The 12,028-nt window shown below is 39.6% G+C and overlaps 1 protein-coding gene across 4 annotated transcripts in view; it reads left to right on the forward strand.

Moving 5' to 3' along the window:
• Positions 1–12,028, forward strand: part of LDB2 (LIM domain binding 2) — a 324,829-nt gene that overhangs the window by 31,009 nt on the left and 281,792 nt on the right. The window lies entirely within an intron of this gene.

Raw genomic sequence — 12,028 nt, forward strand, 5'->3', positions numbered from 1 at the left:
TTTTTCCTGTACCTCGCCTGAGTTCCTTCAGGCGACACAGATAACCAGTGGGCGATAACATCCAGGTCTGGCTTTGGTGCCCATGGAAAATAGAAGAATTAGTGTCAAACTGTTATCTGATCAGAAAGTGGACATAGCAAACACCCTTTCCAAGCTGTGTTTAAAGAAAGTCCCTTATGGGCACAAAGTCCTCTTTCCACCTGAAATGTTCCTCCAACTGCTCAGAAGAGAGACTTATTCTTCGGGGTGTTTGATGTGGGGTCAGTTTCTGCCTGTGGGGCATCATGGGAGCGGCACACACAATGCATTACTATCTGCAAATAGCAATTTGGGGGCCACCAAAGAACTTTGCACTTTCACTGTGCTTGGTTTTTATCCTCTGAAGCTCAAAAGGCAAGTTCTGGCCTTGGCTGAAGTTTGCAACCTCCCATAGAGCCTAGATCTTAAGCTAGTAGCATCTACCATCTCAGTGCCTCAGTTTCCTCATTTGTGCTTGGGGCATATTGATCGTATGCGTATCTCATGGGCTACGATGAGGCTTGTTTGAGAACATACTGGTCAAGTGTTTAGCCAGCCACACACTGGGTACTGTTTGCTGTGTACTCGATAGCAATTTCTAATAGTGGCAGACCTGAGAGTGACAAACGCAGGCTGCATCAATGTGTTTACTGAACATTCTGAGCATCATTTTAGGCTGGTCAGAGTGAAAACAGGTGGTAATCAAGAAACATACACAAGGAATGTGAGAATAACAGAAGGAGGCACATGAGTATAGACAGAGGTGTGTGTGTGTGTGTGTGTGTGTGTGTGTGTGTGTGTATTTTGCTTGTTTAGACAGTGAAGTCAGAAAAAGCCTTACCTGCGAGGGGACATTCGGCCAGAGAGGTCAGAGAAGGAGCATGGTCAACATTTCAGTATCCTGGCAGAGGGAAGAGCCATGCAAAAGCTTGACAGGCAGTGGGAAAGTTGTTATTTGTCATGGAGAATTGCAAGGACCATTGTGTGCCCAGAGCTTGCTCTATACACCTTTGGGAAGACATATTGTAGGTTGGCCGAAGTGGATTCAATATTAGTCTGGAGACTGGATGGGGACAGCAATGATGGATCTGGCAGAGAGAAGCCATGAACTTAGTAATGGTGTAAAAAGACTCACTGATGCCCAATCCCCAAGTGCCTTCTGATCCACAGGGGCAGAAGAAAAAACCAAGGAAACACAACTTGCAACATCCCAAGTTCTACAGTGTATGCTCCTTTGGTACATGTCCTTAAGAAGTTCCAAATGCAATTGTAGTGTTCTATGAGATAAAAAAGAAGAAACAATCACAGAGAGAGAGAGAGAGAGAGAGAGAGAGAGAGAGAGAGAGAGAGAGAGAGAGAGAGAGAGAAAGAGGAACTTCCTTTTAAAAATGTGTGAAAGTTTTGAATAGGCAAGAATAAAATCAGTGGTTTGTTGTGATGTATCTTTATAAGGACACCAACCAACTCAAGTGTAGGGTTTAATGTCCCTGAACACTTGGGTCATTTCTGGGATTGTGAATATTGTGTGTTAGTGGTGTGACCATGACTGAGCTCCTCATACTCTCTGATGTCAGTTTCTTAGACTGTAAAGAAACCAGTAATGTTTACCACAGAGGACCAAGGAGGAAGAGGATTGAGGTAGGGATCAGAACAATGGACAAATGTGAGCATTTCTCCAAAGCAGGAGTTAGTTATGTCAGCCCAACATACGAAAGGGTTCTCCAAAAATAATTTCTTTTAGATTGAGCACCATAACCCAAAATCCTAGCACCACAGTAAACCCAGGCTCAGGGAGGCGATGTTTTTAAAGGTCAAATACTGAGGGAGACACATTCCTTGATTACTAGATTGAACCTTTGGTTGCTGGATATGCTTCCTTCTGTTTTTTTTTTGTTTGTTTGTTTGTTTGTTTGTTTGTTTGTCTGAATAAGAGGTCCTTGTACAAGGTTGTGGTTCTCTCTAAGTCTCTTGCAATGAATCTTATCATTAGACAGGTACGCATGATGTCTTCTTTCCTTCATGGCCTTTTAGCTTTCTCTCCCTCTTTCTGTCTGTCTTCCTTCCTTCCTTCCTTCCTTCCTTCCTTCCTTCCTTTCTTTCTTTCTTTCCTTCTTGCTTCCTTCCTCCCTCTCTTCCTTCCTCCCTCCCCCTCTCCCTTCCTTCCTTTCTTTCTTTATTTCTTATAAGTATAGTGAGTCCATTTTGATCTGCAAAATATATACAATTTAAGTATAGACCAGCTTTGGCTGGAGCATAGCCCCATCAGTGCATTTATTGCTGTTCTGTGGCTGTTATTTTGTTCCGGTGGCAGAAGTGAATAGTTAGAGACCGGTCCAGTAGAGGGCAAGATCTAAGGTACATATAGCATTGGCCTCTTATTTGAGGGGGAGTGAATGCCTGAATCTTGAATAGTACTAAACCCAAATTTTAATTTGTAAACTAAACAAAGCAAGAGAGTGATCATAATGATAAAGAGTAATAAATGGAGTGATTACAACTACAAAATTGTCAACATTGCTACCCTGTGCTTTGGTGCCACTTGAACACTAGCACTGTGACACCATGGCACCAGATCTGAGAACTGGGACTGTCGGTAAATGATAAACTAGCAGAAAGTATGTACAGGAGGAATATGCTCTACAAAGAGATGGTTCATGTCCTCACCAGAATTAGACTAGATCTCATTACCACACCACTCAGAAAGGTGCAGAATTCTAATATTCAGCAAGGATGGGATATCCCTCTGCCAGGATCCCTTAGTATGCACAAAATTCTTGGTTTGATTCTCAGCACCACATAAACAGTGCTTAGGGGCACACTCCTGGAATCCCAGCACTGAGGCACTTAGAAGGTGGAGACTAGAGGATGAGTTGAAGATCATTGTTCTCAACTACTTGTGCAAGGTCAGCTTGGGCTTCTTGAAACTGTATTTCAACACACACACACACACACACACACACACACACACACACACACACATCACCAATTGATCATTTCCATTTAATATGTTTGGAGCATGATTGACCATTAGGAACTGAAACTACTGAAAGCCAAGCCTTCAATGTGAAACTACTGTGTTTACCATCTAGTTGTTATTGAGAACAACTGGCTAACTCCTGTAATAGATAACCTTGAGGGCTTGGGAGGACAGCAGACAACCTATAGGTTGAGAGCATAGCTCAGTGGTAGGACTTCTGCATAGTGTATATGAGTTTCTACAGCCAATCTCTAGCACCCCCGTTCCCCTGCAAAAAGGACACAGCTCATTGTACTTTGAAGTGACTGTAGGCAAATTATGTTCCCTTCAATATTTGAGGCAGAAGAGTATCTACTTCCAGGTGTTACAAGCAATAATCAATGGTCATTACTGCTTCATTTGAAAAGTTTATCCAAGGGGATGAATCGACACAACAACAACAAAACCAAACAAAACAACAACAACAACAACAACAAAATGCTATCTAAATTACCTTCTATTTATTTAATGAGAATTCCAAAGATTCTGGTAGCAGGATCCCACAATATCTCCTGTTGAAAGTTTGAGGACCCAAAGTCCTGTTGTCCGAGATGGTTTTGCTTGTTGTGAAGACAGTATTAATATTTTTCAGGAGGAAATAGGTGGCTATTAATTTCTATGCTTAATCTGTTGCCATAACATTTTGGAGAAAATAGGCATGCGATTGGAAAGTGCAGGACACACTGATCGTAGCTTGAGGTAATTACAAACCTTCACAATGCTCTTGCACCAGCTCTCTAAATACTTTCTTAAAGAGTGAGGTCAGAATGGAATCTGGAAATATGTCAGGAGTTTTGTGCTGTATTAGTAAAGCACATTAGTCTGCCTTACACTTTGGACACCTATTTTATTCACTCATGAATCACTAATATCTTGTACTGGTTATTTGAAAACTAGAAGTTCTATGAGTTTTGCATATTTTCCAAAATTTGATACATCTCATTATGCAATAACAAAGCAAACAAGCAAAATATAAAAACAAAACAGAACAAAGAAAACTCCCACACTTTATTAGCCTCACCGCTGATCTCATTTGAAAAGTCTTTATGAGTTGGGAAGCAGCCTTTCTCTGAGGCGATAGGAATTTTCTATTTTCTAACTTTCTCAACTTTCAAAGTCTGTAGCTGGCAATAAACTCTTTTGGGTATTTTTCTTGCTGTTTTTAGCTCATGGTTTTTTTTTTTTTTTTTTTTTTTTTTTTTTTGTTTTGTTTTACCAAATACACTGGTAGGTGACCAAAGCCCTCTCCTTATTTTTTCAACAGAAATGATATGGCAGGAAACAAGCTACTCCCTGGCTTGCAAACTCTGCAGCTCCTGCCTAAGACCATTTTGAACTCACTCTCTTTTTCTCTGACTCAGGGAATAGCTGAGGCACATGCTCAAGCAGAGACACAATACAATCTGTGCATTCTATAAAATGTATTGATTAATTTATTTATTTAGCTGCTTTACTACTCGATTGTTTGAGATGTTAAGGACAAGGCAGCCGAGGCAAACAATCAGTCCTGCACAGTGTGAGACAAACACCTTCCTTGGGTTTTAAGTCTTCCTGGCTTTCCCACAGGTGCCGTGCGTCAGCAAAAGCAATGACAACACAGGAGAAAAGCAAATGGCACATATTCTAGTGAAAGCAGTCTTGAGGTCCTGTGTCCCCTAAAATCATCTAGAGCAGTGGTTCTTTACCTTCTTAATGCTTCAACCCTTTAATACAGTTCCTCATGCTGTGGTGACCTGCTAGCCACATGATTATTTTTGTTGTTATTTCCTTATTGTAATTTTGCTACTATGAAGAGCCATAGTAATTCATTTCTAATGTTCTTAGGGGAATCTCTATGAGAGAGTCATTGTGACCCACAGGTTGAGAACCACTCATGTAGAGACTCACATTCTAAGTGCCTTAGGGCTCCCTTTCTTCCTCTACCTTTCAAACATTTACCATACTTTGTCTTCCTCATAGTAGCCATCCTAATAAGTATGCTGGCATCTTAGTGGTTTTGATTGTTTCTGGTGCCTAGTGATGCTAAATAGCTTTATGTGTATCTGTTGGTCATTTTTATGTCTTATTGGAGGAATGATTTTTGCAGGTTCTTTGCCTTTATTTTTTTTTTCCTTTTAAACTGAGTTGTTTGCTTTTTCCATTATTGACTCATACATTTTCTTTACAATTGAATATTAACCACTCATCAGACTCATAGTTTAAAGATCCCATTTTGTCTAACTATAGGCTGCCACTTCATTTGGTTGCATTAGAAATTAAAATGAATAACTACAGAAATTATAATAGTGCATGTTCATAATGCTCATTGTACTTCATGTAGGAAAACATCTCTATTCCATTTGCAATAGAATGAAAGAGTAACACTTACACAGCTTTAAAAGAAATCCTGAAAATTAGGAGAATGGACTTCCTTTGCTTGCTGACCACTGATAGACACCATGTGATCTTGTCCTGAAACAGAGATGTAGACACAGGTGTTCTTGAAAGATAGAGTGGCCTCTTTTTTTTTTTTTTTTTTTTTTTTTTTTACCATCTTCTAAATCCTGTCCAATGAATATAAACCAATGTACTTCAATATTTACATGAAATCCAGGATATAGTAACCACTCGTTCTTAAAATATTTGGATCACTAATTTTATTTACATAATCCTGACTGACTTTCACTTTGTTATATTTAGTTCAAGAAAGTAAAGATTTGGCCTCAAAGGAACTAGTAAAGGGATTTAGAACAGATACTACTCTTATAACAAATTCATAAAAAAAATGAGTTCATAAATTCTAAAAATAGTAATGTCAAATTAGAAAAAGCTAGAGCAAGCTAATTTTCTAGGTATTTTCTTCTGGAGGTATGTCTATATCACCTGCCACAAATCTTATCAATGAAATCCATAATCGGAAGTGATGGTGAACATTCATAGAGCATCTTCTGTCCAGATATTTCTTGAGACACTTTATGAGTGTATTTTTCTTCACATAACCATTCTTAGCTTGGCCCATGTGTGTGAAAGTTCGTCACACTTACATTTCATTTCAGCGTCTGTGTGGGGGGAGGAGCCATCCTGTTTATGCTCTCCTGTGCAGTATCACATACAGAGCAGAAGCATCATTTCCTTCCCCCCCAGTCAGAGCTAGAGCACAGGATGCCGTTGTGATTTTTAGTCTAAATGCCATGGTATTGTAAGGATGGGAAGAGGAAACCAAAGTGTACCTAAGGTGTTTTGGAGACTGGGAACACTATGTCTTTTGCATATTTTTGAGAATTCAGAATTCGACCTCCATAAGAACCCATTTTAGCAGCTAAGAAATGAATTGTGCTTAAGATCACGAAGCTAGAATATGCCATAATCATTGTTTTTTGCCATGTGTAACCTCGGAAGAAATCAAGCTGCCTTGAAGGCTTTTTTTTTTTTTAATGCTAGATATAGTCAAACTCTGTCAGTAAAACATTATCCAGTTCTCTCTCTCTCTCTCTCTCTCTCTCTCTCTCTCTCTCTCTCTCTCTCTCTCTCTCTCTCTCTCTCTCTCTTTCTTTTAACACTATGTGGAGTTCTCGCCTACCTGGCTTGCTTCTTCCTCATTTATCTCCCAGCCTTCCTAAGGCAGTGCTTGCAAAGGATCATCTTCTCACTCTTAAACTAGCCTGAATGCCTAACTTCTTGCCTGCTCTTTCTCTGAGTCTGCCTCTGAGACTACTCACCCAGAATGACATCTGTCATGGCTGTATTTGATCTGTGATTTCTTGTCATTAAAGAGAAACCAGATCTTTTGGTTTTAATGGCTATTGTCCTAGATACTTGTATTTTACTAGTTCTATTGTTCTTTTCTTTTTGTTCTTTCCACTTTCTCCTTGTCAGTTTGTCTTTGTGATGAACGTGGTTCCTAACTACTTTTCAAATCCATTGACTTATAATGACTTTCCTGCTCCAGTGTGCTGATAGCTTGAAATTCAAGATGCTGGAGAAATTATACCATATCCTAAAGGTTAAAAATTAATTCTGAAAACTCCAAAAGTAGGTTGTTGTTCACTGTTCATAAGCGCCAATCTGCCTCTATGCACCATGACATATGTGGGTGTTTTCTAGAGTACCCATGCTGAATGAGTTTTATCTTGATACGTTTTTCCGAACAATCTCCACCACAAACTCACATATCTTCTCTCACTACTTGTATATCTGTATGCCATATCTGTGTCTGGGTTTCTACTTCAGGCTGGAATGATCAGACAGCTGCTGCAAATGCATACTTTCTTGCAGAACGGGTATCATACCCTTCCACATCCCAAGCTAGAACTACTGCATTAGTTACTTTTCTGTTACCTTGATCAACCACTGTAATCATGGCAACTTTTAGAAGAAAGAGTGATTGGAGTTTGTTGGTCCAGGGATTTAGGGTTTCTAATGACATGGATGGTTTGGCAGCAGACAGTAGATATGAAGGCTGGAGCTGGAAGCTGAGCCCATCCCTGGTAACACAGTACCTTCAACCAAACCATGCCTACTAAGCTTCTGCAAACAGGGTCGCCTTCTGGGAACTGGGCATTCAAAGGCCCAGACTATGTGGGGCATTTTTCATTCAAACCACTATATCCACCATCTTGTTCTCTAAACCCTATTTCTGTGAATGACTCTACCATCTACTCTTTACCTAATCCAGAATTTGGTGTGAGTACTTCATTCTTAGCCATTCAAGTCCAGAGAATGCATTGTGAAAATTATTTCACAGCTGCACATCCAGATGGTAACATGAAGTAGATGGGGGTCTGGGATGATGATTTGGGTTTTTGGGGGAGTTCTTAGAATATTAAAATTTCTACACTGACATTCTGAGGGTTTTATGCTAAGGAAAGGGGAGGAAATACTTTCTAACAAACCATATATTTTTTCTCTAATGTGTCAAGACATACATATACTTAATCTCATAACTATTTCTGTGAGATAGACAAAAAGTTCTTTTTTTTTCATTTTTCTTTCTTCCTTTTTCTTTATGCCAGCGAAAGCAAACCTCATTTAAATTGAATTGCTTATGCAAGAACACTGATCAGGTAGGTGGGGTAGGAAATGGAACCTAGTAAGGCACATATTTCAAAGCTTCTGATCACTCCATTATTCTTGGGTGCTTCTGGTTTTGCCTATGCATGTGCAGGGAATATGGACACTTGAGTATTTACAATGAGACCCACAGAAACTTAACCCTATCTAGGAGCTTCAGAGACCCACCCATAGCAAGACGTGTCTCTATGCTGCCCCCAAATATCTAGCACCAAGATTACCTTCTGATGGACCCATATAGCTTGCCTCGTTACTGATACAGCTAATTGGTAGATGGATTCATAAAATGGATGAGCTATTTTTGGATAAAAATAATCATGTCATGAAGTACCCTTTGATATTTCATCCTTTGTTGTAGTGTCATTGAAACAAAGACTAATAATGATGGAGAAATAACAGGTATAAGCCAGTAGTAAGGGAAGGGAAAAAGAAAAAGGAGAGGAGGAAGAAAAAGGAGGACAAGAGAGACAGAGGCAGGGAGAGAACATGGATAAACAAGTCACACGCAGAAATATTTCTTTTAATATGCAATTGGGAAGTTTATTTTGGCATCCTGTAAATGTATTTTGTTGGTTTTTTAAATTGTACTGTGTGTGTGTGTGTGTGTGTGTGTGTGTGTGTGTGTGTGTGTGTAGAAGCTTTTCTCATACTTTGGGAACCAACGAATTAGAACCTTAGCTGTTCATGTTTTGAGCAAATGACACACTGAAAAACAAGAAGAGGCCTTTGGTCCAGGAAGACTGGTTCTCCCAGTGTAGGTGAACGCCAACGAGCTGAGGTGGAGAGGGTGATTGGGAGAGGGAGCACCTTCCTGGAAGCAAGTGGAGGGGGAGGGGGCAGGGGGGAGAGAATACGTGAAATGTAAATACAGAGAATATCCAATAAAATAATATTTAAAAATCCACCCAAAACAAACAAAAAAACATAAATCTAAGCTAAGGCACTTTCTACAGAAATGACATATGTAAATAGAGTGTAGCTTGTAGATTTTCTCCCAATTATTTTTTTCACAAATTCACAAAGAGAAGATGTTGTTTTATATATGTGAGGGATGCATACTGATGGACATCCACATGAATACAGTGAGCACCAAGAAGTGACCTTGGTTTCCAGAATCCAGGAAGACTGTTGAAGTGAAGGATTAGGTGGAAGACAAGGGGATATTGCTGAATCATCTGCCCTGTCCTTGCAGCTGAGGACTTCATTTCCATGTAAATGACAGGATGGAATTTATGAAGAAATGTGAAGAGTTTATACCCTGCAGTTGAAACATCTCCCTCTAGCTGCTTTTCATCAGGCTTACAGGACTACTTTTTGCATATTCAGTGTTTTTATAGCTCTAGAAATACTTTCCTACCATCTTGGGAAGGGAACAAAACATCCTTCAAAAATCTCATTTCCATGCATCTAAGCCATAAAGTCTGGAAGGTTGAGACCCATTGTCAATAAGGGAAAACACAGGTAGTTCTTTAGCCTCCCAGTGTTTGCACTGTGTGGCAGTAGAAGAGAAAGGAATGCACTTTGCCGTCTCTTTAGAAGATCAGTGGACACTGAGGATGCTCAGGTTTTAATTAATGACTGGGTAGCACACTGAATGTGTCCAGCAATGTCAGTAATGGTAAGAACTGATTAAAGTCTGAAACAGTGTGAAGTATAGAGAAGGAGAAAAACTGAGTGAGCGTGTGACATACATTGTCCTAAGGTCCAGACTTGCTATTTATCACTTCTTCCTATGTAAGCGATGCTATTTCTCTGACATTTGGTCTCCACAGTTGAGGATTTATAAGAACTACCTAGCCTGAAAACTGATGATTACGTGAGTTATTATAGGTGAACCAGCCAGCTCAGTGCTGGAACCACAGCAAGTACTGACAAGTCTCTATGCTATTATCATTAATAATACTATATTGGTATTAAAATTATATAATGATGGTCCCTCTGCCTTCAATCCTAACACTATTTGATCTTTATAAAAAGTGACTATTTAATTAATCAGTAACTTCTTTTTATTATATCTTTTTACCCTATAAAGAAAGTACCTTGAGCAGCCAAATCTGTCCTTTGTTATTTTATTTCTACCTTATTTAGTCTTCATCCGCCTATAAAACCAACCTTTTCTATTGAGCCCACTGGAATACTCATTCTGTTTCTCCGAATGACTTAGTTACTCATCCTAATCCTGAAAATAGAGTCAATTATAATATTTTTAAACTAGCATGTCATCTTGTCCATTGTTGGAGACAGCCGTTGGCTGTACATGACCTATATAACAACAGGTATCTGCAACCATAACATTGGTGTCCTCAGCATTGTTGTCTCTAGTTTTTATGATAAGAGACCTGGTACAGAAAGGTTGATAATAGCCTTTGTTGCTCTGACGAAATGGATTAGCCATCAACATTTTTCATAACCAAGATTGATCACACTTGGTCACACTCCGAACAGCTGTGGTGATGGCTCAAGACCAGCTCCGTTTGTGCTATGCTAGTACTTTGGCATCTTACTTCTGTCCTGCAAGACCTTGGACCTTCAGGACACTAAAAACAGTACCCACTAGTCTTATAAAGTCCCCACCCCCAACATCATCATTGTGATGAGACCCTGTTGAGCTCACTGAGATTTTCACTCTGGGCTGAAAAAAAAATATGGTTTTTTGCATCTTAGCTGTTGCCTGCTAAGAGCCAGCATGAACTTTCCCCCAGTGGGCCATAGATTCTGTTGCATCTACTTAGAAGTATTTACTCTTGGCCCACCATTAGCAGAAACTCACCATGATGTAGTTTTCCCCTCTTGTGACTTTGAACCACAGACCACATTCCATTTGCTTTGAACATTTAATACGGAATGAAACCTGGAATCAAATGACTGTAGACAGAAGGAAACATTAGTTGGTGGAGGACAGGGGAAAGTGCTCTGAAAGATGGGCTAATGCCATAAGGACATCCAGCTATGGGCACAGAAAAGGAGCACTTTGAATAACAGCTTAAGCGAAGGTCGGAATGGTAGGAAATACGTTGAGAAAAGGTGTGGAAAGTGTTTTCCGGAATCCAGACCCAATCAATACTATTTCCTAAAAATTAAACATACCAGTGCTTCAAGGACCTATACAGTTACACCATGAAACAGCAAAATTAGGGTTGGGCTGAGGAAGCAGTTGAGAGATACAGTGCTTGTCTTGAGGGTAGCAAGGGCTTAGCAGAAACAGGACAGAAAGGCTTAGTGTTTTTGTTCTATGGAGGCTTAGAGGCGCTATAGAGTGCCTGTATTTCGTTGTTTCTTTTCGGCACCGCAGAATGAGAACAGATGATGAAATGATGGTTCTTAATGATACGTGATTGTTTTTAATGGCAGGACATCACTACCAAAGAATTTGAAAGGAGGCACTGAGGGAGACTGGCTGAAGTGAATTAGTCACTTTTCTCATTAGTTTCTGTCACTTGTGGATGTACCGCTGATCACTTCCAATAGGGAAACAAAGTGCTTCGCTTTTGTTTTCAAAAGGAAATGAACACAATAATGTGGCATCATTCTGAGACCACTAGGTAAGAACTGAAGTAATATGTGTAAGTATACTTTTTTTTTTTTTAGCAGAAAGACACAGTTCTGCCCTTAAGAGGCATATATAGACAAAATGCCATCTTGGAAAATGATGCAGTCATTGAACAATGCTAAACTCTCAAAAACATTTATTAAAATATTGTTATTGGCACTAAAATTAGGATCAAACTTCATGCTTTAAAGCTCAGGAAATGAAGCTGGGTATGGTGGCACATACCTTTAGTTCCCAGTGCCTTGGAGACAGAGGCAAGCTGATCTCTGAGTGTGAGACCAGCATGGTTTACAAAGCAAGTTCCAGGATGGCCAGGACTACACAGAGAATGTGGAGAAACCCTGTATCAAAAAAAAAAAAAAAAAAAAAAAAAAAAGAAAAGAAAATAAAAGAAA

This window comes from Micromys minutus (genome assembly GCF_963924665.1).
Source record: "Micromys minutus genome assembly, chromosome: 1".
Taxonomy (NCBI): Eukaryota; Metazoa; Chordata; class Mammalia; order Rodentia; family Muridae; genus Micromys; species Micromys minutus.